The 26,794-nt window shown below is 45.6% G+C and overlaps 1 protein-coding gene across 11 annotated transcripts in view; it reads right to left on the reverse strand.

The window, feature by feature from the left end:
• The window catches only part of PRR5 (proline rich 5), a 65,301-nt gene extending 40,893 nt beyond the window's left edge, over nt 1-24,408 (reverse strand). The window contains exons 1-6 of one of the 11 annotated variants that reach the window (XM_066550609.1): nt 23,915-24,408; nt 23,408-23,560; nt 19,561-19,743; nt 5,934-6,117; nt 409-527; nt 35-173 (exon numbers count right to left, since the gene is read on the reverse strand). The gene's annotated coding sequence lies outside the window, so the exon portion shown is untranslated. Of the gene's footprint in view, nt 1-34; nt 174-408; nt 528-5,280; nt 5,308-5,933; nt 6,118-18,011; nt 18,031-18,370; nt 18,470-19,560; nt 19,744-23,403 lie in introns of those variants that run through there. The other 10 variants (XM_066550606.1, XM_066550610.1, XM_066550608.1 and 7 more) reach the window with 10 other exon arrangements.
• Between the last annotated feature and the right edge of the window lie 2,386 nt (nt 24,409-26,794).

Here is a 26,794-nt window from a genome sequence, read left to right on the forward strand (position 1 = left end):
AGTTGGAATTAGTATTGCAGAAATATATGCTTACCTGCTAAAGGAAGAAGAAAACAGGACTGAATAGTAAACAGGGAAGACTCTGAAGCAGGTTTCCGAGAGTCAACATGAAAATTCTTGACAGGCAATTCAAACTGCTTGGAAAAAGTCAGGTCCTTGCAAAAAAGTCACCTCTGCAACAGAAGATGAACAAAAAATCAGCATTGTAAATATTGCTATTCTAGAGTATGTTTCAAGAGTGCACTAATAAACCCATAATGACACAAACAGAAGTAAAATAAGCACAATAATCAGTGCTGTTCCACCTCATTGCTGACTCAAATATTTCTTCTTGCACTTTTCCCTTTTCTGTTTTATTTTCCTCATGGGGAGGAATTCATTGGCACCATCACCAAAAGCTACACTTACCTCTAAAGAAGGCACGAGACGGTGCAAGCAGTTCTGTGTCCCAACATTGAGGAGGTGACAGAAGAGGGTTTGAAATATGCTGCATGATCTACTGTGAGTAGCTCTGGAGAGCAGAGGTCCTGGAAGGCCCAAGAAAGCCTTAAATGAATAATTTAGAAACACTGGGGATTCTTTCTTTAGGGCTTCAAATGATGGGCACAGTATCACTGCCTGCCCTGGGCTGGTCGTGAAGTGCCCCTCTGTGGTGACTATAAACACAGTTAACAAACCCAGAGTGGATAAAGAGCTGAAGCACAGAATTAAGAATTATGGGACTTCTAACCCCAACATAAACATCTTCATCATTAAGATATTATTTTTTCAAATAACTGGCCAATAAATATAGAACACTATTAGGAAAGTAATATATATGTGTGTGTATATACACACATACATACATATATATACACACACACACATGCACATACACACATATAGCATGCACACAGATACACAGTGGTATTCACAGGCATCCACATTCTGAGTACAGCTCTTCGTGCCTTGCACTAGGCAGTTTTTAGAACCAACTCTAACACTAAACCGCTAAATTTAACTAAAAATACATATGTGTCCTTTTTGGCTTAGTTCATCCTGGGTATAAATCACTCTTGCTTTTGTTTTGTAACATTTCACACTCACTTTGCAAGGATGTGACTGCATGTGTTTAAAAGTATGTATTTTACAGTTAATCTTCGCTGCACTTCAGAGAACAAAACAGCCCCCTTCTATTCCCCCTTTGTCTGCTCCATGGATATCAGCTTTACTCTGTTACCACTTATTTCAGGTGAACTTAGAGCATTGGGCAAAGCCAGTGCATTTTGCCTGCAAAGCATTGAGGAGCACACACACAGCAGCTCAGCAGAGCTGCAGACATCACTCGCAGCTCGGAGGCTGCAGAGCCTTGCACTGCTCTCCTGAGCCCCTGGGCCAAGGTCGGGACAGCAACCACGAGATAACGCAGCAACAAAATGCATCAGAGATAATGCAGCAACAAAATGCATCAGAGATAATGCAGCAACAAAATGCATCAGAGATAATGCAGCAACAAAATGCATCAGGAGATAACGCAGCAACAAAATGCATCAGAGATAACGCAGCAACAAAATGCAGCACGCAGGAGATAACAACAAAACCGAACCACAAGGTACAAACATGGTCACCCGGAGCAGCAGCAAGTGCTGTGGACACAGCTGGAGCCTGCAGGAGTGCATGGAAAGCTGCCCTAATTGCATCAGGAATCCCACGGATGTGCTGAGGCTGAGGATGAGCAGCAGGCCTCGGCCAGAGCTGCCTTACAAGATGCACCCTGGGCAATACGTGGCTGACACCATCAGTATTATTTAGCTAAAAATCCATGACTGAGATGCTGGAGCTCTCTGCTTAACACCAAACCGACTGCTTTAGAGACTTGCACGTAACCCTGTGCAGTTATCTGCAAGAAACACAGCATTTCAAGGATCTTTCCCAACTGAAAGGAGCACAGACTTGGCTGTAGGGTATTTTATGGGGTATTTCATGGGGAACCCTCCCAGCCAAGGCGGGGCCCTGGCTGAGCCCTGGTCCCTGTGTTGTGAAGTGTGCCATCAGCTCCAGGAGTTTCTGTGATAAAATACAATCCAGCCACTTGGACGTGCTGGTTTGTGCCTATAAACGCTGGGCCCACTTTGGGGTGAGTTTGGAGACCTCTCCTGTGGGAGGAAGGACTGGGTAGGATTTCCCCAATTGCCAGGAAGGGCTCCCCAGGGACTGTGGGCTCTGCATGCTGCTGGAGTATTTAGGCAATTGGTGATGTATCTATCTCTCTCAATCACTAATCCTTCTCTTGAACAGCACTGATTAGGTGCATCACCTTTCTTACTTTTGCTTGCTGCTAAAGCCAAGCATGTAGTTTTATTAGATGCATCATTTTACTTTTGTGCTGCCTTAAAACTCACAGTAAAATGAGACCACTCCTTCCATTGGTGTCTGTGCCCTTTAAATCGCCCCAATCAATTGGGAGAACACCTCCTGACTTCAGACAGATACTATCAACAGAGAGCACAATAATAGCTAATTTGCTCTCAAAAAATGAAGTGCTTATGGGTATGAAAATAGTGTTTTGCTTGGAGAACCTGCTTTGACATTTCTATGCTAGCAGATTTTAAAAAAAATCCTCCATTTTGCCTCTAATCAATGATAATTTGATCAGCCAGGATAATAAACCTACATCATAGTGCTACTCTTTAGGATTTAAGGGGGTCATTTCAGAATAAAATTCTGAACTGACTTAACTTGGATGATTAAAGCCCAGCTATTCCATCAACACAAGCATGAAGTACAATTTTTTTTTTTTTAAACTTGTTGAAATACATTTATCTTGCCTTTATCTAACATTCAGTATATCTAAAATACTTATAGGTCCAGGAGAAAAAGAGAACGCCTAGAAAAACCCAACTCATGATGCTGTTGCACAGAAGTTCCGGGAGACTGCAATTAAATATTCCTTTCTCCAGCTGAGCAATCAGTGAATTCTTGGGCGGATAAAGCAAATGAAGATTTCATTGACCTGTCATCAAGTATTGATACCATCCCTTAAACCAAGCATTTCCCAGCAGCAGGATTTCAGAATTGCATGGCAGTTTTCTCAGGCACACACTGCTGGCCTAGCCCTCCACCGCACCCCAGGGACAGCAGACACACGAGGCTCTCAGGAGAATCCCTGTTAATGACCCAGACCTTCAGGCTGTAGCTTTAGAGACCTCCTGACCAGCATGGAAACAAACAGGACTCCAGAGGACTCCCTAAAAAGCTGCCACAAAATCCAAACTCATCCCAAACTGCTCTGAGCCACGGGGCAGTACAATTTCCAGGTAAATTCCACATGTGAGGCAGAGGAGGACAAGGTGCAGTGTGGTTAGTGATGCTGTTGGTGAATTTGCTCAAAACCAAAATGTTACTCCTGGCAGCCTATTCTGTTGCACATGTTCTGACTTTCTTTTCTTTTGCATTAGTTACACCGAGTCTGCTTTTATATCTCCGAGGACATAAACTAATGAAGATCAAAACCTAAAGGAAATAATTCTCCTGGAAATCCTTTGTGCTACTCTTAAAATAAGCCAGATGAAAAAGTTCTAGAAAGCTCTGGATTAGAAAGTGTCAAATTTAACTCTGGAGACAAAGAGAGAGCTAGAATGTACTAAAAACAAAATTGAAAATTTAAGGGGCTAATTACAGGATTAACACGGTCTAAAAGCATCAATATATCCCCCATCTTATCTCAGATTATGACTTTTTCAATACTCAGGGCTACTACTTAGAAGCTCTCTTCACATCACAGCTCCAGGAATTCACATTTAGAATCTCTCATTCTGCACTGTCTTAGCTCTGCCTTCATGAAAATCATAGAAAAATATTGAACAATTTCAGCAGGAAAAGACTAGAAAATCCTATTCATAGTGTGCATAATTCGAAGTTAAATTCACCTTTGATGTATTAGTGCCTTGGTTTACAGGCTGCCCATTTGTAAGTCTCACATTAAAGTCAACATCCCACAGTGATTTCAATAAAACATTAAAGCTTCAGCTTAACTCAAGGAAAAGGGCTCTTGGACGGGTGGGCACAGCATAACCAGGCACTAAAAGTTCCCTTTGAACCCTCCATGAGCTCTTTCAGGACAAAACAGAAAGGCCTTTCCTTTGCTTCCATTAAAGCACTTGAAGTCATGAATTTTTGAAGTAGCATTTAAAGGGTTTTCATGCTGGAGGATGCAGTGAGTGTAAACGAGGTCATTTTGTAAGAATTTCAGTTGAGAATGCTCTGGATCTCCTTTCCTGGCTCAGTCACTGCAGGAATCTCAGAGACAAAAACTGTCAACTGTTTTCCCCTGAATCTGAAAACTGAATAAATCCAGGCAGCAGCCTGGCATTACCTCTGCAGCAACACTTCTCTGCCCACCACAAAAAAAAAGGCATAAAAAGCATTCCACTTCATCTTCCTTTGCTTTTGACTGAAATGCCAAATGCCAACATCAACATATCTTACTGGCTTCCTTCCTTATTCCCAGGAACTGTGGGAGGTGGGAATAGAAAATGGGAACATGTCAATTGGTGCTCCTATTTATAAACAATGTCCTGCTCAGAGCCATCCTTACCCTGGGCCCAGTGCTCAGCCCGTCTGCTGAGGTGTCAGAGCCCATGTGGAAAGCACCTTCAGGAACAGCAGCTTCCTATTAGGAACACCAGCAACCCTCTAAGGAGATTAGGACAGGGATGGGTCCTGGGCAAGCTGGACTCACAGCCCCTTGGAGAAACAGATCTTACCCTTCTCACTCAAGCCCCTGCTCGTGGCACGGCCAGCAGCAAGCGAGCTTTGGAGGAGCATGAGGAGAGGGGCACAGAAGCACTGACAGCAGAGCAGAGCCAGGACTGACTTCCAGTGCAGCAGGAATGTACAGAGTGCATGGCAAAAAGGGAATTATTGGGTCACAACTCACAAACCCCCTTGACAACTTTATCTGTCTCTTTTCACACTTGTGTAGACTTGGCTGAACATGCTCCAACACCATGAGGCTCCTGGCACACCAGAAACCAGGAATTCACCTCTCGCATGGCTCCGTTTCCATGGTGGGGATCACAGACGGTGCCAAGCAACGGCACCAGGTACAGGCATATGGAGAAATGCAGAGGAATTTTACAAGAGATGCTCACAAGAGCCCACCGACAAACAAAAACTCTGAGTGGATGGCAGGGATTGGGCAAAAGCAATGGCAAACATTTTAATTCTCAATTCCCATGGCCACTGTGACTACAGGGAAACTTAAAAAAAAAGGAAAAATAAAAAGAGTTGAATCCTTACATGGACAGCACTCTAGCATCATGAATCCTGAAAACAGAAATAATTGTCACTTGCATTTAATAGTGTGATGGAAACAGGAAAAAACTGGAATAAGAATATGAAGCAGGCAGTTCATCCTAAGCTCATTAGAGATTGCTCTCAAGTCTGCAAAGAGAAATTTAAGAAATGATGCCACACTACTATGCCTCCTGGCCCACCAAAGCAAGGATGGTCATGGGGCTGTGTTTTACTGTTCCTATCCAGTGGTATCAGCTCTGCTGCCCAGGAGGTGAAGCTTTGCTGAAGCTGCCAGATGCAATAGCAGGATAACTTTCTGCTCCAGCAGCCTTGCAGATTTTGAAGAAAGGCAGCAAATAGCTGGGGGCAGCAACTTCTCATATTTCCTCTGACATTTCTACCACATTGTGAGACTCACATTCTGACTCTGCATGAGATGGCAGCTGCTTAGTCAAAAGCTTCCCCAGGAAACCCAGAAATATGAGAACACAGCCTGCATCTGCTGCCATTCTCAGAGCACACGCTCCTGCCTGAACCCCTTGAGAATAGCAGAAGAAAAGGATCTAAAAGAAGCCTGTGCCCCCTCTCCAGTGAGGCTGATATGCTGGACATCTGAGAACAAGTTCCTGTGGGAGGAGACAGAGCAGGTCCCTTACCTTTTACTCACAGAGTCTGAGGTGGTGTGAGTACAGGCCTTGGGCTTGTGCAGAGGTTGGCAAGGTCATGGCTCCATTGATTCTCCAAAACTGAAAGCAGCCAGAGGCTGGATGAGCTGTGCACCAAGGTCAGGACTTGCTGTGCTGGCGGCAGCATGGAGGGAATGGCTTTGTGGGAAATAAACTAACAAAAAAAAGAAGAGCTGAATAGAAGTAGCAGCAGTTACAGGGCTATCACCAAAAGCACTTGGACTCAACTCAGCTATCTTTTTGTTATCACTAATTTATCTGCTGTCACTAATTTATAGTTCCACACTGCAAATATATGTGATGCAAAGACTGCCATCCCATCATGACCTCTCTGAACAGTTCTGAGAGACACCTTGGGCCCCTAAACCATATTCAGATTTTCTGTAATGACTCAGTTACAGAACGATTCTCAGGGCTTAACAACTGCCTGAATGGTCCTTCAGGCTCAGCAAGGGACACTTGCCAATGACTCATCTCTGGAAAATCTTTATCATCATTGATAACTCCAGGAGAGGAGTATCCACAATTGTGCTGTGCTGGATTCTATTTTCTTTAGGTTGGGTACACAACGTATTCTTCAATGGATGCCAACAGTACAGGATCAGGACCCAGGCTGTCATGAGACCACCTCAAAGAGCCTGTGCTCTGGGAGAGGAAAAGTAAACCCTACATTGCTTGCCCTGGGGGAATCCCTCAGAAACCTCTTGAGTGCCCAGCTGATATTTCACCAAAGGTATTTACAGCCATTCACAAGAGCACACTATACTTTTGGAATTTTGGTTTAGTTTTGTGTCTGTTACATTGCAGTTCATGCTTGCCTGTTTTCCACAGCACTTGATGCAAAGAGCATTTTCTTCACAATTAAAAGGAGAGCATCTTCCACAGATCCCTGGACTGTCAGAAACTGTGCAGCCCTGGGTAGCAGACAGACCCTGAGCTAATGAAGCTTTAAATACATCCTTAACTAATTTTAAGCACAGTAGTAGTACCACTGTAACTCCAACTGGCCATTCCTCTTTGTTTCTAGATAACCTATCTATGTTCCAAAACTGATTGTGCTGCAAAGACACAGGATTTGATCCAGAGAAATAATGCTTGCTTTTTCTGGATCAAACGTTTGGCTCCCAAATGGTGCAAGTTTCTGAAGAGAAGTGTGAATGAGAGGGAGAGGATTCTGAAGGTTTTGAAGCAGCTAGAGGCTTTGCCTCGGGGTACATTTTGTGACCTGGCTATTTAGTAGCATTAACATTGTAGCTGTTCTCGATACAAACCATTTGGCTGTCTGCACTGAGTGGAGAGACAGCACCTGTCAGTGGCAGAGCAGCTGCACCACTCCAAGCAGACAGATGGCGAGGATGCAGCTCAGCTCTTTCCTCTCTTTACTTCCCTCCTATCATCCTATTTCATCCAACCCCCCTCTCCCTCCACCCAGTTCCTTTGGTGGGGGAAGGAGATCCACTTGGACCTCACTGTGCCTAAAGAGCAAATGATGTTTTCGATCCAATTGCTTCCTGAGTCTCTGCAGCAGCAATCTGTCCTCTCCCCAGACAGACAGACAGACAGACAGCAGCTGCTGCTGCACAGCTGCTCTGGCACAACAGTGCTGGCAGATGAATGGCAGGGCAGGCAGGTGTGATGCTGGTTCAGCTCATGAGCTGCAAAGAAACCAAGGAAGAAATCCCTGCCTGCTGCAGAGGGGAGTGTGATTGGGAAGCTGTTCCTGCAGAGTGGCTGCTGGTTAATCAGAGAAAAGCCTAATGGATGAGCCCACTAATTCCTGGGTTGTGCCAGCTGGCACTGGGCCTTTACTGGAGGACTGAAGGAGGCTCTCAGAGCCTCACTGGCATCCAGCTGCCATGGCTGTGGGCACACAAACTCAAATGCCTCAGGAGCATCTTGAGGGCAAGACTGGTATTAGAATCATTAAAGATAAATAACCTTACCACAAAAGAAGGTAATAAAAGGAACCCCAATTCATCAATATAAAGAACAACCTAAGACCTCTTTGCCATTCTCCTTCACTTGATAAAGCAACAAGTTATCCTGGACCACCCAACAGGTTGCCAGCTTGGCTGAAGTTCTGTGCAACCACCTCAAGCTTTTTAAAATAAAAACCTTTTCAGTCTGGGTGGTGGTGTCTCTTGCTTCTCCGTTTTCATTTGCCAGGCTGGCCGCAGAGACTGTCACTGTCATGTTGTCACTCCCGCCAAAATGTCCAAGACCAGTGCAATTTTCACCCACAAATGGATGGATGAGCTTGTTTCCAGCAAAGGAGGGGTATGACCTCCTGAGAGCACGCACCTCCTGCTACCAACACAGCACTGTGTGAGCCTGCACAAGGGCACGGGGATGAAAAACACACTCAGCCTCAAGCACCAGCCTCTCACCAGGCACAACAGAGGAAAAGAGCTGAAAACAATACCAGTTAAAACCTGAACAAAACTGCTTCTTCCACAAAAGATGGTAGAGTTGAAGAGTTTTCAAGCTTCCATGAAAACAGAGGAAACACCAGAGATCCCACATGACAGCTATCTGAAGAACAACACGATTTAGATTTTAGATCCAGGGGCACAACCCAACCAGAAGATTTTGCTACACATGAAACCAAACTCTGGAAAATCTCACAAAATTACAATAGCAAAAATTAGGTGGTAACTGAAGAGGAGGAAGAACCTGGGTATCAAGGCATACTGGGGAGCTTGTTGAATCTGTGATGGTGCACAATACCAACTGCTAAGAGCTCTAACCTTCACAAAACTACCCAACCTCTGCTGAATTACAGAGCACTGCTTCTCCACTCCTTCCCAGCAGGTCAGTGCTGGGAACCTGCCAAGGCTCCAGGCAAAGCAAACTAGGAGGGGAAACCCCCCAGAAACTAACCCAAACCTGAAAGATGCTCAGAAGCCTACACAAACCTAAGCACCATTTCTCAGACTTCTTACTCAGGGAAAACTTTCTCTGGCCGTCAAGGGCAATTGCACCTTGAAGGTGTGATTACACTCAGTGAAAATTAACTGCAAGTCAGGCAGGTTTTCCCCCAGGCCTGATTGAGCAGGCTCCTAAGCATTTACCAAATAGCATAAAAGCAGTTGTACTAAAAGGCTTAGAATTCTTATTTCTTGGGTTCTTTTTTTCATTATTCTCAAACTGTGGAACCTCAGTCACAGACTCCCAGACCAAAATTCGACAGAGGTAGCTGCTGTGGAAATGCAGCACAAGAAAAGATAATCAAGCATTAAGCAATAATAGAAGCAGGTGTTCTCCCAGGATACATTCTAGGCACAACCATTTATGGGTAACTAAAGAACAGCGACAGCGTTTCCACAAAATCTCACAGCAGGAGCCAGATGACTCAAAAACAAACCTGAAAACGCGTCTATCTTTTCATTTTCAAACAAGGAGGGAGAAAAAGTCAAGATGTCACAAAAGGCTGGGGGACTCCACGTATGCCGTGCTGGGTCAGCATCTCTGTGATGATGATCAGGCAGCAGCTCCCAAGGAAGATGGGCCAGATCCTTGCTGCTATGCTCTCCACACAGGGTCAGTGCACGAACACTGAGGTCTGTTTGCACCAGGGCTGGAGTCACCACTCCCAGACATCTCCTGCCACTTCCCAAAGAGCCACAACCCATTTCACTTCCTCACAGAAAGCCAAAACCATCATAAATTAAGAACAAAACTGAATATTGGTCTGAGCAGGATCTGCAGCACTCACATACTAGAGATTTCTGTTCCCACAGTAGGAAGATAAGGGCTTTGCTGTAGTCAGCAAAAGAAAGTGTTTTTAAAGCATAATCAAAGCAAGACTCTCTTAAACAGCTTCAAATATCCCCTATGACTTTGCAAATCCTGACCAAGGGCACCGTCTCACAGCACTTTATTCCAGCACAGCATTCTGTGCTGCTCAGTGCTATGAACTGTCCTTAAATTCCACTAAATCCACTGATTTTTCCTGTTCTTTATCAGCCTAATAAGTCTGCTCCACTGCTGTCTCATTCAAACAGGCAGTCAGGGGAATGTACATCATAGTGGATGCAGGAGTTAATAAAAAACCACCAGTAAGGGGGAGCCAAAGCAAAAGCTCTGACTTGCTTCCATCTGGGACCTGTGAATGCGTGCACAGAGCTGTACAGCCAGCCAAAGCAGCAGCAGTGACCACCTCAGCTCCCCTCCAGGAGCTCTCCTGATCACTGTGGCCATCCCGAACCACAACCCGCCTCAGGACTGTATTCCATAAGGAGCTGGGTCACACCCAAACATCAGACCACTGCCCCAGGTTATGTGGACATTGTTTGCCAGGGCTTGTGGACAGAAAGCCACTCTGAGCTCCTCAAGGCTCCCCCAGGTTTTGCAAAGCCCAGATGGATCGAGCAGGAATCCCAACAGCTGTGCAGCATTCTCCACATTCCCCATAACAGCACGAAGCAAGGAGCACCCAAGGGATGTCCCAGAGTTTAGGGCTGCATCCAACCTTCCCAGCAGTTGATGGCATCACCTCAGAGAGGCCAGCCAGGCTCTGCCTGGACATGCTGCCTCCTGGCTGAAAAGAATGGCAAGCCTCATGAGCATTTTCCACCAGCTGTGTCAGCAGAAGAAATCTATCATCTAGATCCATAAAGAAACACATCATCTAGACCCATACTGTGTGCTTCTGGAGCCACATGCCAGGTAACTCCCCACAGAAGGGTACACCAGGCCCCAGAGAGGACACAGTGCACATCCAGCAGAGCGGGGATGCTGGCTTCAGAGCAGTGGCTCAGCCACCATGCTCAGTCTGTAAACACCGTGTGGCTGCATGTTGGTCCGTGTACATCTGTGTCCCTGCATGGAAAACCAAAGGAAAAACAAGGAATGCTTAAGAAATGCTTAGGAAAGAGCCTAGCTCAGTTAACTGCCCTACCACCCACCAGCTCTGCCTCCAAACCCCGGCTGCCCACAAAATCACACCCCAGGCTCCAGTCTCCCCAAAGCTCAGAGGAGTTCACAGGAGTCTGTGCTCAGCAATGCCATGATCTGCAATTTCAGTGTGCTTTTATCATCCTTCTTGCCATAACAGACTTTGGGACAAGAAATGACCATCCAGTTTGACCATCTGTGGGGGAAGCAGGACACCCTTCTTCACAGGATTACTCGATATTAGAGTATTTCCATTTGATGGGTGTTTTTCTTCTCCTGCTGTTTAACACTGTGAGTGGAGAAGCTGTTGAAGGAAGGCAAGCAAACCAGGAGGCTAACAGGGATACACAACTTCCAGCATTTATCAGCCCATTGGCTTGTGTGAGAGCAAAGGCAAGGCAGAGAGGAGAGGAAAGAGCATCACATGTTTGCCTATGCCTGCAGATGATAGTCTCTATAAACTTAAATTGTTGCACCTTCCAACAAGCACAAGAATTTTTTCAGCAACAATGGTGGTCCATTTTAATTATTTTTTCCCTAAGCTGGAGATTTACTTTCTAAATGTGGCTGAAGTGGCAACTGAGTGTCTGTAGAGGTTTGAGCACAAGGCAGTTAGGAATCTCCCTCACACAGTCACAAAATGAAAGTATAAATGAGCAAGGCAGGGAATGCACTTTGCTTTGTCTTTATACTCTGCCTGGCACAGGGTGGTCTCAGTGCCTCAGCCCAGGGGTTTAAAGGCAGAAAAAATCACCCATAAACAATAGATACTAAGGCAGATAAACGAGGAACTGAAACTATTTGTTAAATAGGCATGGCAAAGGCTAATAGAATTAGCATCTATGGGACTTTCCTTATGCTACAAAATAATTACAAAGGCCAGGATTAAAGTGTGAATGATCAAGAAACCTCCATGAGAATTCAGTAAAGATCTCAATGTATTCAGAGGGAAGTAATAGCTCTGCAATTCAGTTACATCTCTCATTAAGCATTGTTAAAAACTCCATGAAAGGGAAATGAAGTTAATTGAATTTAAATCAGCTAATAAATATTCTTTTGCATAGTCTTTTCCCAGCAAAAAAATTAAAAGAGATGATACCAGAAGTGTATTACCAATGTTAAAAACAGCAAAAGAAAGCTTATTGTACGCACATACAGTGAATTCTAACTGTAAACCTTGTATCTTATTCATGGCTGGGATAATTCTGCAAATCAAATATTCAGGTAAACTGAGAAATGGTGACTGAAACACAGTATACACAGTACACAGGGAAAATTTACCTTTTAACCTGGATTAGTATTTTCTGTCTGTGTAACTGCAGACAATTCTGGTAGTCACACAAGCACACACTTATGCCCGAGTATCTCCAGGAAATAGCTTAATAATGATAAATGAACAGAAGTCATGCAGAATAAAACAGAAAACCAACTCACACTGGAATTATACATGACAGAATTAATTTGGGAAGCATGCTGTAATGCCAAATTTGATTCATGCAAGCAAATCTCACTAATTCGGGCCAACATCTGGTTTCTTATCTGAACTTTGCAAGCTGCTTCTCGGTTTCACAAGACTGGCCTGGATATTTTATAAGAACCAAGTCTTTCTCAAATTTTCCAACACTTTCTGTCATCAGGGATGCCAGAATTACCACAAGTATGTATTTTTCCGGGCACTGTGAATTGGATTGATCCAGACTTCACTGGTAAGTGTTCTGGTCTGAAGGCCAGGTATCTGCCAAGGAAGGTGGAAACCTACCTTGGAATGGAAAATGTGACCCCCTTCCCCCAAACCACCAGATGAGGAACTTCTGTGAGTCTAGTTACACTTCATTAAAAGAGGTTCATCCTTAAACCAGCGTTGTAAATGCTTGTCCATGTATTACCTGCCTGCCCTTCAATAACCCATTCATGCTGAAGACAGACAAACCATCTCCAATTTTTAAAGCAGCCACTGTGAATCAGAATAAGTGTACTCCTCCCTATCTAGCAACAACATGCCATCTTGGAGCCCTTGTAACTCCACCAGTTCTGCAGGAAGAGCCCGTCCAATTTATAAAAACTCTGTTTATTCTGGGACAGCAGAAATCTAGTGGAGGAGAGATTGCCTGTTACAACATCCAATCACCAGGAGAGACAAGTTATCACACGCTGCAATTCTCAGTGTCTGATCAGACTCTGCATGAGCCCACCCCCTGGTATCTGAAGAGAGAAAGGCAGCAGTGCAGTAACACAACAGAGCCCAGAGCTGCACAAGCCTCTGAAATGGCTCTCCACATTCTACCAACAAGCTGTGCCTGTTACTGGGCTCGGCAAAGGAAGAGGCAGCTGCTGTCCCAGACTATCCATTAGGTTATCCATTATTGTCCAAGACTATCCCTTAGGCTTTCTTTGCCAGTTATGGCTGAAACTAAAATCAGGAAAGCACCCCAGGTCTGTTTCTTTCCAGCTTTTCTTCAAGAGGAGAATGCACCATGGGTCCAAGAACACAAATCAACAAAGCCAATGCAAACCCAGCAATATTTCTAGCCCAGCCTGCTGTGCTCACCACTGGAGCACCTTCCATCACTTGCCTCCTCCCATACTCCCTAACCACATGATCAGAACAGAATTCCAGATGCTCCAGCATTTGTTTCACAGAATAACAGCAGCCAGCTGATGCTCATGTATTTCCTGCATCAGAGGCTAAGGATGGGACCTATTAATTCATCCATACAAACCCAAGCTACCAGGGAATGACTGCCCTTCCAGCAGACCACAGAGGAGGCTCAGCAGCCAGCTCCCAACAGAGGAGCTGACCTGGCAGACTGAGGAGCTTTGTTTCCAAAACCTGCACCCTTAATCCCCAGGCACAGCTCAGCCAGGGAAGATGTGACTCCAAATGACCAGCCCTGCACAACATTTTTCCCAGCTCTTTGTGTCACACAACACCAAACAACGTTACCACCGTTTTCCATGGAAGATTACTTAGCTTCATCCCAAGCAGCTTTTCTTGATGCTCAAGGTACCTTCTCTTTTGCAGCCCCTTATGTCTAATCACACCCCCTTGCCAAGGCTAAGAGATTATGTTTCTTGAGTAATCACACCTGAAATCAATGGAGTCTTTGCCTCTCAGATTACCTATATGAAGTATTTTTAATCATTGCTCAGAAATCAGTCGCTTTGCTCTCCTAGTCAGCTCTCTGCGTTCCCTCAGAAACTTCCCGAGTGCAAGCAGCTTACAGTTATGGCAGGAGCTAAATGTGCACCCAGACTGCCTATGTGAAGCCTGCTATTCCCTGTCCATACCTGGGATATCTGCCTGGGCCCCGTGCTGTACACTGTACAGCCACAGCCACGCACAGGCCCCCTGTGGCTGCAGGCGCCCTCTCACAGCCCGTGCACACATCAACCCGCCGATCATTCTCTTCTCTCTTCCCAGCCCTCCGTCTCCTCAGATTGTTCTGCATCGCTGGTGTGTCTGCGCAGTGTATTGCCAGGAACTGCAGGCACACAGGTCTGACACGTGAAAAGGTAAAACTCACCCCTCTCTCGTGACGCCTTTCATGGCCCCTTTCACATTCCCTCCCCAGCTGCCATCATCCTGGCTTCTACGTCTCACTACTCCTGAGCAGAAAGAGTTTTACTCTTGCTCAGGAAATGCAGCACCACATTTCCTGACAGAGCTGCTCCTTTGTCTGCTCACACGAGCAACACGAAGGAACCTCTGTGGGGGCACCCAGCATCTTTGGAATCGCAACTGTGCTCCAATCCACTCCGCAGCCTCCCAGGCAGATTGAATTTCAGCCTGAGCAGCACAAAGGAGTATATTGTGGCTATCTGATGGGCACAAAGGGATTTCACTTTACAGTTTCTGGGAGTTTTCAAGCTGTTGTGGGGTAATGTGACAGAAAGTAAATATCTTTCAAGTGAAAATATCTCAGAAAAAAATTGCCATCCCATTTGTTTTCACAACCAGTCTTCATTTCAGATCCGCAATCATTAAAAGAAACAATCTCCAACTCAATTGTGTGAGCAGAGGAATGCCCAGCACCACTGAGTGGCATTTTCAGTGAGCTCTCAGGTTTCATTTAGCATTCTGCACTGGTCCTGTGGCTTGGTTCGCCTGGAAATTTTAAATGCAAATGTATTTTCAGGATGACTTGAGAGAAGAATATCAGAATTTTACCTCACACGACAGTTCCTCGCTCAGTTCCATTCAACTCCCTTTTCCTCATTCCCATATACACAGATTTGCTGCTACTAAAAAAAAAGGCTTAAACAAGAAAATCTTTATCTACTATTTTTTTCCTGTTGAAAGACTTTCCCTCACTCTTCTGCTTAAAGAAACCTAAATCACAGCTTAAATAATGCTTTAAAATTGCCTAGAGCTCCAACTTGAGACACAGAGCAGGCAAGGAATTTCTTTCACAGGAGGGAATAAAAGCACTTAATTTAAATCATCCCCATACATTATTTTCCATCTTCCAAGGGCTGGGATAATATGCACTGGCTAATTAATCACTCTTTTAGTAACACCTCAAACTCACCAGTGCTATTCTATGAAACTGGGGGAAAGCAAACACCTCCGAGAGGACACTTGTGATTTTGTCTCTTCTTTGTGCTCAGTGCCAGTGAGTCCCAGGCCACAGATGCAGACAGGTAATCATCAGCTCTCATAATTCAACAGTTTCTTGAGAGGCTGTGACAGGGCTATTGCAGAGGCAAAATTTCACTGCCCTTTTTCTGAAGGCATTTATTGAGCAGTGACACTGAACCACTTCAGACAGGGTTAAATGATCAGAACCATCCCTAGCAGCTCTCCCTGGCACAAGGATGTTGCTGAAATGGTCAGAACCATCCCTAGCAGCTCTCCCTGGCACAAGGATGTTGCTGAAATGATCAGAACCATCCCTAGCAGCTCTCCCTGGCACAAGGATGTTGCTGAAATGATCAGAACCATCCCTAGCAGCTCTCCCTGGCACAAGGATGTTGCTGAAATGGTCAGAACCATCCCTAGCAGCTCTCCCTGGCACAAGGATGTTGCTGAAATGATCAGAACCATCCCTAGCAGCTCTCCCTGGCACAAGGATGTTGCTGAAATGGTCAGAACCATCCCTAGCAGCTCTCCCTGGCACAAGGATGTTGCAGAAATGATCAGAACCATCCCTAGCAGCTCTCCCTGGCACAAGGATGTTGCTGAAATGATCAGAACCATCCCTAGCAGCTCTCCCTGGCACAAGGATGTTGCTGAAATGATCAGAACCATCCCTAGCAGCTCTCCCTGGCACAAGGATGTTGCTGAAATGATCAGAACCATCCCTAGCAGCTCTCCCTGGCACAAAGCTGCTGCTGCCCACGTGTAAGACCAGCCACTCGTGTAAATGGAGGCACAGCCTCAGTGCAGCTCAGCAGTTTGTGCTGAGCCACACGGGATCAGAACACATTCTGGAAATTACACTGCCTTCATGCTGCAGCAAAGCATGCTCCAGTTTGCGCTGTAAAGAACAGCTTTTTGATCTGCAGTTGTGATTTATTTTCAAACACACTCACAAAAGTGATACTTTAAAGGAAAATGAAGAAGTAGGCCACGTCAGCAAGCATGAATGATCTGAGCCTCCAGCTCTGGACCAATCTATCTTGCTGCAGTTAATATCCATATTTAACTCTACAGTTGAAAGAGGAAATACTATTTTTAGCCATTACCTATTACTTTTGTTCAGAGATTAAGTGCCACATACTATTACTGTATTTACAGAGCTGCTCATCAATCCTGACAGCTTCTACACTACAAAAAAAATTAATTAAAGTAATTTTACTGGCGTGCCTTCTTGTGGCTAGATTTTACAACTGTAGTTCTATCTGTTACACAAATTAAATGGAAGTGCCTCCAGAATGGAAGTGGTAGGAGTTATGACTGCAACCCAAGGATCAGATTTTTTTAAGTGCTCAGGGTGTGATTTTCTTATGCACTGAAGATAGAGAATTTGGCTTACAGCAGACACAGTTCCCTCACTGTCTGCCAAAGCACTCTGGATAGAAAAGTCTGAATACTGAAAAGAAAGACCTGAAAATCTAGCAATTAACTCTGGACCCTAAATACAAGCTAGAAGTATTCAAAATCTGGCCATGTCTTTGGGTGATGAGTAAGTACTTCTGGAAATTCTTCTTATACTCTGTCTGCTCTGCAATGTCTTTTTTACTGAGTTCCACTGGGACTGTGTCTCAGTTCCATATTCCTTCCAGAGTTTTCCCCTAATTAGATTATTAATAAGTAACAGTGAGATGAAGCATGAAGTCACTCAATCAACGATGTGTATTACAGACATGAAATCCCTGTCAATACATGTTTCATAAGAAGCCACTTGTCACTAGTTTACCACAGAGAAGTAGATTTATACACTGTATTCACCTGACTCCTAGAATGAAGTTTTAGCTCTGCTTTGGCAACGAGACAAGTTTCAGACAAAGAACAGTTTTGCCAGGCAGTACCACAGCTCTACACTCAGCTACCTACAAGATGACAAGTGGGTCCATTATTCTGTAGCTGGCCTATAGTGAAGTATTCCTTTAATTAAAGTTGTAAGAAAGCTGCCTAATCATCACCTAACAATCATCTTTTCCTAAGAGCTAACGGGTGCAACGGACAGAAGAAATGACAAGAATTTATTTTAAATGAAGCATCAAAATTTAGCTTTAGACCTATCTTCTCTTATTCATCAACGTGCTAGTAAATACAAAACCTAATTGTTTCCTGCACTTTACCATGACTTGCCTACAAGTATGCCAGCTGGAAATGATAAGCATTAGGAAAGCTGAACAATTTCCTTTAACCTTTTTTAAAGGCTGTTCTCTCTTGTTGCTTCTGCAATATCAAAACACAGGCACACATCCAGCCTAAGGCATTCCTGAAGAACACGAAGACATCGGACCTTTACCAATGATCACTTAGGAGCTGCTAAAACCAACCACGACCGCACACACACAGACACACACACCGAGAGGGACAAGCCCATCGCCTGCATGAGCCATCGGAGACTCTGCATTTCAGGGTGGAAACATGCAAAATCATTCTGCAAGAACACTTCACTCATGCATTGAGGTCTTACTCGCGTAAATAAAGCTTACAGCACTCAGAGCACAGGAATCACATTTACAGCCAAGTCCAGTTACCTGAGATGGCTATTACAGACTGCAAGAGAAGGAGAGCAGTGTCTGCACATACACTGAATGGAGCAAAACCTGCGAGCCCGAGATCCAGCATTCCCAGGCACCTTCCCAAAGGCTGCCAGGGCTGCGTCTCACCCACCGCAGCTCACAGCCACGAACAAAGCCGGGAGCCCCCGCGCCCACGGCTCCCACCGAGAGCCCCGACCCTCGGCCGCCGCCCGGCCCGGGGGTGCTGGGAGCCGCGGCCCCCGGCACCGCAGCCCCGGGGGCCGAGCGCCGACCCACGGCCCCTTCGCGCAGCCCTGCGGGGCGAGCCCCGGCTGGACGGACCCGCGTCCCCGCAGCGCCCGACCCGCACTCACCGCGCCCCTGAGGGCAGAGCAGGCGGCGAGGCCCGGCCCGGCCCGGCTCGGGGGCGCTGAGGGGCCGCGACCCCTCCGGAGCTCCGCCCGGGCAGCGCACGGCGCACAATGCGCGGCCGCGGAGCCACGCCGGCGGGGCGGGCACGGGCGGGCCGGGGGCGGCCCCGCGGGGCGGAACCGGGCTGCGAACCAGCGCCCAGCGCCGCTGGGGCCGCCCGAGCCCGGCCCCGCAGGGCCGCCGCGGGCACCGGGCGGGTGCGGCCCCACGGCCGGGCCGGCGCCGCTGCTCCCGCCGTGCGAACAAGCCCGGCCAGCGGGCCCCGCCCCGGCCCAGCCACAGAGAAACGAGCGAGAGCGACCGGCAGCGACACACGGACACGAGAAAGGAGAAATGCCAAGGAGAAATGCTGCTGCTCCCGGTGCTCCAGGGCTGCAGGAGCTGGGAGGCCACTAGGAAGCATCACACCCTTCTCCATTGGCACACGGAGCCGGTATGCAGTGGTGCTGGCCAGGGGTTTGTTTGCTGGAGCACGGAGTGCATACACGGCCCCTGGATCATCCCAAACTGGTGCTTTGGCCGCGGCTGGAAGGGGTAGTTTGGATCTGAGCTGCGGGATTTTAGGTACACCTTGCAAAGTTTAAACCAAAGGAAGTTTTATAAAATCAATTCCACCTTGACTTTCAGCCACATCAAATCATAGCTTGGTTGGGCTATCTGGCAGGCACTGGTCTCATACCTGCTTCAGCTGTCCTACTTGAGGGAATAACAGTGCCAATAAGCGAGTTCAAATGCCAGCTGTGTTTGCGTGTTACTGCCACTGCATCACGTCACAGTACCATGGGTTTCAACCTACACAGTCTCAGGGACTGCTCATGCTTCAGTCTTCCATTGTAAGCTGGACATCACCATTTACTGCAACTATTTGATCCAGTTTGCATTCCAACTAGAAGGACTTTAAATGGTGATGGCATGTCAAGGAGCTAAACTTCTGTTAGGAACCTCTTATGGCATCAGAGCCTCACTTTGCTGGATTAATTTGTGATTATGCTAGGTAGGTGAAATATGGTGTCTTGGTGTGAGAAATATTTAGTTTTCACTAGATGCCATAGCATCTAGCTGAGATGCTGATAAATATTTTGCAAAATAGCTGCAATAGCTAAAACATCAAAATGAACATCAGGTTACTTACCATTGGGTAATTTTTGAGTGAAGCATTCTTTAGGAAGATCTGAAATTTTTCATCCCAGTCAGTGAGTTTACCTTGAGAATACACAGTGCACCTGAGGGCTGAAGATGTTTGTCCAGAATGCCAGGGACCCACAGTCCTGCTTTGATTCAGCTGCTGAATTTGCAGGCAGGTCCCACACAGCATCTGTAGGAACAAAACTTACAGCAGTGATTGGCTGCTTGAAGGAGGATCCATCTCTGTCTTTTCTTTGCAACTATTAATTTTGGTGTAAATTGCTCACTGTGAACTGGGTGAAGAAGGAGGAGGCTCTTGCCCTGTGACCCTGCTGTTGGACAGGAGAAAACTGCAGAGTGGCGGCGTGAATCCCATGGGTCCCCAGCAAAAGGAATCTACCAAAGGAGCCATTGCTGCCATCTCACACCAGTGCCACCCATGCTGGCAGGGCCTCTGGAGAGAGGGTCACTGTTCCCCATGCTGCAGAAGAGCTGCACACACCAGTGCCCCCTTGTCCTTGCATTTCCCAAAGCTCCCTCGTGCCCCACACCGTCCCTGCCTCTCCCTGGGCAGCAGGTATTACTGGGACTCTGCCAGCCAGGACACTGTCTCATCACCTCCTCCAATAAAATCAAACCAAATCCAACCAACCAACAACAAAAGAAACCAAATCAAAACAAACAAAAGATAGTAATTTGAATTTTGAAGTGTTGCAGGAGGTACAAGCTGTTTCTGCAGTGCTCTGCTGCACATACTGACACAGGTAGTTTTTTGCTCTTGCCCTTCCAAATCTGTCACTTACTCAGGTCCAGGGAATTGCTTATAGGGTTTCTCTGGGCATCCTTCTAAGATTTTAGGTGATTAATAAATTTGGACTGCTGTTGGCCTTGCTGTTAAGGGGTTGCTACTTTCCATGCCAGTGTTGGCTGCATTTCCCTGATTACAAAAAGAGATCCTTACATCTCATATCATTAAAAGTTTAAGTGCTAGTGGTCTCTTCAGCTAAAGAGTCCACATACATCATTTGCAGGGATTTCAACTTTCTACAAAAATACTTGAATTTTAATATTTTTCATTTCATGTTTTTGATTTGTTTTTTGAATAATTTGTTTATTGCTGCTGAGACTCTTCCTTAAGGGAGTCTGTTTTCTTTTTTAAGTACTGTTTTTAATACCCTGACGAACAAACTTAGAGTAGCCCTATAAAATAGATTTTAAATATTAATAGCAGTGTACTAGTAATGGCATAGGGAATGATAATATCTTCTTTAATATCCATTCACCAAAATTACTTCAATAAGTAAGATTATTACTCTGATACTAGACTAAAAGCAATGAAATCCTAAATCCTTACATATTTGCTGTTTGTTGAAACAAATATTTCAAAAAATTACCATAAAAGATCTGAAATTTCTGTAAGACTTCAACAGCATATCCTGTTTGTCTTTGAACAGACACTACTTTTTCCAAATTAAAAACCAGTGGTTTTGTTACTCTCAATGTATCCAGAGATACTGCTCCCATAATAACTGTCTGCCCAGAACTGATCAGATCTGTTCTACCTCATTTATCCTTTGGCTAACACTTGTTTGCAGCAGCACCTGTAGCTGACCTTTCTCCAACAGCAAATATAAATCTCATATATTTGAAGGTTAGAAGTTTTCTGAGCTTAAGCTGCTGGCATCTGCTGGCTCCATAGAGCAGTGAGGCATCAGCACAGACACCTTGGAACAACTCACTGTGAGGGAGAGAAGAAATAATGGAAGACTGAGAAAATTCTCGCTGTTCATGAACATTAGGAAGGAGCTGAAGACTTGGGATGATGTAAAAACCAGAATGCCAGTAGGTAGCTCAATATTCCATCAAGATCCAAAGTGTGTAGGTTTCATATTTTCAGAATGACGAGAGAAGTTCAAAGCAATTTAAAAGACAAAAATGCTTATCAGTACAAAGAAATGAACAACCTATCCAAACAACTGAAGGAAAGGCCTGTGTGTCATCAGAAATGCTGCCTGTGTAATTTGATTTCTTTGGAGAAGGCCTTTGCTCCATATTATGACCATTATCCAGCAGCCAAAACATACTCAATTACATGTATAACCTTCCTACTCTTATCTAATCTGTGTTTTTCAACCTCCTTTTAGCTTTGTAACTGAAACATCTTCCAAGTGGCTGACTCTGCAGCCTCCTACATGCTGAATGGAAACCCACCTGCCAGGAGGATGGCTCTTGTGTCTGTACCTTTGGGTGGACCCCTGCAAATCAGAGATACCTGGGAGTCCCCAGGGACAGAAGTGAAAGATAGTGATTTTAGAAGCCACCCTCAAGGAGCAGCTGGAAGCTGGCTGCATGGAGCATTCCAGATAAATGAGGGGGGAAAGCATCCCAAGAGCATCAGGCAGAGAAGAGTGAGGTGGGTGGGAGCACCTGTAGGGCATTTGCTGGCTCCTGCCTGCTCCCATGGGGGGAATCCTGCACCCAGGCCTCAGGCATATGTTGTACCTGCTACTCACACAAAAGCAAGGTGTGTTCTAAAGACTGTTAGAGCTTCTTTCCTCTGCACTAGAGATGTTATCCACGCCACATGCTGCTCTAATAAATACCTTTGCTTAAGGAATAATGTGGAGGGGAAGATTCCGTGATGTAGAGACTGGTCAGAACAGCTACAAATCCACTGAAGAGTTTCAAAGTGATTTGTGTAACAATTTTCAAATTCAGCTGTGTACTATTAAAGTTTTTGGGTTTTTTTCCTGTGGGAAGTACCCGTTTTCTCTTTACTGTGGTTCTTTCTCCCAGTGCAAGACAGTTTATGCCCCAAGAGATGCCAGTGGAACAGAGATGGAGAGGAGAAAAAACATGCAAGGAAAGGGTCACACACTTAATGTGACCACTGCTCCAGTGTCCTCTGCCCCTCAGGACAGAGGAAAGCACACCCACCCCAAAATATTGCAAAATGAGAAGAAACATTTTGGGGAGGCAGGTTCTCGGTGTTTGAGGTGTACAATACGTGATGGAGGAGACCATTGGGTGTCAATGCGAAGATCAAGGCCCTCAGAGCAGATCTGCAGAGACCAGGCACAGAGGATGGAAAAGCACTTCATGGTGAGCTCATGATTTCCCCAAAATTTTGGTAACAGGAGAACAAAGTGTCATTTACTACTAAAAATTATTGTCAGTTTGGTCAGATTGCTAATTCATTTTATGAAAATCACCAGATTGTGTGATGGAATTTCACACGAGACCTAGCTTTTATAGAAATCTGTTGACCTTTCCTTTCACAGGGAGCTCCTCAAAGACAATCTAGAAGGTGTTCAAATTTAGTCTACCCTACACCAAAAACCTGACTTGCTGACTTTTTAGATCAGACGATGACAAGTGTCTAGGAGTCACTTGGACAGAGGAATAATTGAAAAGGTTTATCAACAAATCTCTCCCTATTCATTGTGTCCTAGAAAAGCAGACAATTGCTCTCAAGCTGTCTTTGAGGGGTTTTTGGTGGGCTGCAGCTATGCAGACTCAGCTCTCTAAGATATTTTCTCTTACATAAGTAGAGCTTGGAGGATGCTCACAGCTTTGCTCAGCAGCCTTTCCTTTCCCCCTATGCTGCAAACTGCTGCTTTGCTGCTGCTTCCTCTGCTTTACCCCAGGACCCAAACATCTCTGGCCCTTGGCCAGATTCAATTGCTCCCTAAGGGAAGGGGCATCCTTTCTTTTGTCAGAGCCCTCTGTACACACCCACTCTCCTCTCACAGGGAGATAACCTACAAAGGAAGGACAATACAATACACACTGTCTGTCACACACAGTTGTCACTCTCAGTGTGCAGATGGCAATAATATTTGTTACTCACTTACCTGGTGACATGGCTTGACTTTGCAGCCTGTGCTTGTGGCAGCTTCCAGGACCAGCAGGAGCACCAGGAAACTCCTTTTGGAGCCTCGTTAATACCCATAGGCAGGCCAGAGGGGATCACCCAGCAAGGCTACAGGGCAGGAACAACTGATGTGCTACAGATGAAGAGAAAAAGAAAGGACATCATCAGATCCTCTCCATGCATTAAGCTAGACATAATGCATGGAGAGGAATTTGCAGCATCCCAAACTTAGAAAAAGGGCATTTCTAAAGAAAGCCACCTGCCTTGACAGTATTTTAGGGGTGGTGGGTGTTAGATTCAGAGTGTTGAGACATCGAATTTGTCAAAAGATTGGGAAGATGCTTCAGCCAAGAAGCCCCAAATATCTGTTGGGAACAGACTTCTTTTTCAGATCTGACGGAAGATATCAGAGGAGTCAACTTTAAAATGGAATCACCCTATCGCTGCCAGTAAATGTTCTGGGAGTGTGCTATAAAACTAGACTTACTCTGTTAGATCTTATTTTCTGTCACAGTGGGCATCAGATAGGGCTGCAGAATCACACACCAGCACAATCCTCATTTTTTCAGGAGGTCCCATAAACGTATGGTCAGTCCTTGTGTGTGTGTACGTGCTATGGATGCCAAAATAATTGTCAGCAAAAGCCTGATGACTGAAGAAGTAAAGAACAATCTCTTCCTTGTTCTGCTAGCAGTTCAGGGTTTCAGTACTTCACATTTTAAGTTATGCTGTACTTGTGCATGAGAAAATAATTGCCACACAGGAATCCACATCTCAGGTATACTGTGGAGGTCTCTGGAGCACCACCCTGATAACTGCAAAGGGGGTAGAAGCTCTTCCACTTGCATGAGCACTGAGTTGTCTGATGACCAGAGTAGTCAGGAATTGTCTGTTGTCCCCATTAAAAAAACCCAACATTGTCCACAAAAAGATGTTTCTGCCCAGGGGAAGAGGTTCTTGCTCAGCCCCAGCAGCGCAATTTCTGCAAGGTGCCCTTGGAGCAGGAAGACCCCAGAGCCCAGCACTGCTCCCCCAGCAGCCAGGAGCGCTTCCACACTGAGGAGGCTCCTCTGCAGCCCGCGGAGAGAGCTGTGCTACAGCCGTGCCTCAGCAGCACCCGAGGAGAGCCCCTGCAGCAGCCAGGGGGCGGCTGCCCAGTGCCCTGGGACGGTGTTTGACGGCCAGGAGACACTGAAGGACAGAGCCTATGCAGTCCTGCAGGAAAGGCCTTCACACCGCAGTGCTACCTCCACCAGCTGGCACTGCTCACAATTTATTCCTCCTGCGCAGGACATCATTAATGCAGGCAATGAGCTCCTGGGAGTACCAGAGTGCTGGCACCTTCTGCCTCAGTGCTCATTGAGCCCCCTGTGGGCGCCCCCTGTGCGTGGGCAGCTTCCCAGCAACAGGGCTTGGGCTGTATTTGCAAAGATGCAGGTAGCTAGCTGTCCACAGGCCCAGAGCAAGCACCCCTGTAACTAAATGAAGACAATTCATTCCAGGAAGTGGACACACCCAAAATTGGCTGAAACCAGGGGCTTCTGTGAGTTCCACCTGTCTTGCTAGCTTTTTCCCCCAAAACCACTAAATTAATTAAGAAAGCAAGGCAAAAAGCCTCAGCAGCACACAACCTCAGTGCATAAAATTATGCCTCACTCAGCAAAAAAAAGAAAGTGAGTAAAACAATGCAAGTGATTTATATCACTCCACTTGCTTTTCAAAGGGCTGTGTGAGCATGCCACAATTACTCATTTTTAACTCTATCTCACTGCTGTTATGGATTCTGTGAACTGTCTGGCTGAGGCACTGCTGGGCCCTGATATCCTCCCCAGCCCTGCAGAGACCCTTCACAAAAACTCATTACAATGTATATAATTTTTGTAATAAAAGAGATTGCTTATCCACAATGGCATCACAGCTGGAACGATGAGCTGGGGGAATCCTGCATGGAAGAATGCTGACCCAGCTCTCACAACATCCAAATTCAGCATTTTGTAGCAGGTGGCCACAAAACATGGAGACACAAGGTGAAGCTTGCACTCTCATAACTTCCTCAACTTACCATACTGTGAGCATCAGGGTATCAGCCTTAGCCCCTGCCACAGGGATAACACTGGGGAAGGACAAAACACTTGGACAAAGAAGAAGATGGCCTTGAAAAACCTCTCTCTTAATCTTGCCATATACTCATTAAGTCATGCAGGTACAATCAAGCACACCTCTGGGCAAGCACGTGGAGCCAGAGGATTTGACTCTCAGTGAAGCCATCAGTGGAGAACATACATACACACCCTTTGGAGCCCATTTTCACTTCTGAAACAGTGCTAAATAGCCCCACTGTAAACTAAGTCCTCTTTTCCTGAGCTGCTTGGGCAATAGATCACAACCTGTGTTATGGGAAGGGTAGCAGATATTTAATTTTCCTCCACAAAGCAGTCCTCTATATCACTCATGGGTGTTTCTGCACCTTCATCTGGACTTTGGGTGAGCACCCTCTAATGAGGCCCTCTGCTAATGCTGTGCAGTTGTCAGGCAGACATGAAAGAACTGATCAACATCTTGGATTTCTTCTTGAGCTTTAACTGATGCTTTCCTTAATTAGAGCATTCTTTTGGTTTTTAATTCTTTTTTCCAAACGTCAAAGCCGGTTGCTTCAAAGGATCATTTCAGTCACCCCTGCAAGAAGAGAGAAAATTGCTTAGAAAGATTAAAGGGAGCCTGAGAGAGGGAGGTGCAGACTGACAGCACAGAACAAAATATTTAATGAATGCCTGATCCTACTCCCCCCACAGTGACTCTGCAGAGGAGATGGAGAGAACAAATAAGATTTTTGCATTTAAGACACACTCATGACAATATACCAGAATAGTAAATGCAACTTCTGTGACATTCATGAGAGACCTTTTGTGAAGCTCCTCTACTCCAATGAGGCAGATCCTGGCAGTTCCCTACTCAGGTATCACATTGCTGATACTCATTCCAGCTCAGAAGATCTTCAGAAACGCCAATTTTAATTCTTCAATCTCAGTTCTTTTCTTCTTTCTCACAGCAATTTAAGTTAAGCAGGATAAGCCTTAAATCACAATACTTCATTTTCTACATACCCACCACATAATGCATTAAAGCTTTTGGATAGAAATTTATTGTTTGACAATATAGTATTTCTAATATCTTCATGCTCTGCAGTTGCTCCAGTGGGTTCCTGCTGTAGTGCGTATTGACAGAGACATGTGTACGTGTAGAAGAATTCAGAAGAATGAAATCCAGCTGCATTATTGTGCACATATAAAAAACACTAATCTTGTTTCAGCCTAGGCTATAGTGAATATCCATTGGCTGTGTTTAACAGCCAGAGCTGTGGACCTGA

Source organism: Molothrus aeneus, chromosome 5, assembly GCF_037042795.1.
Source record: "Molothrus aeneus isolate 106 chromosome 5, BPBGC_Maene_1.0, whole genome shotgun sequence".
Classification (NCBI taxonomy): Eukaryota; Metazoa; Chordata; class Aves; order Passeriformes; family Icteridae; genus Molothrus; species Molothrus aeneus.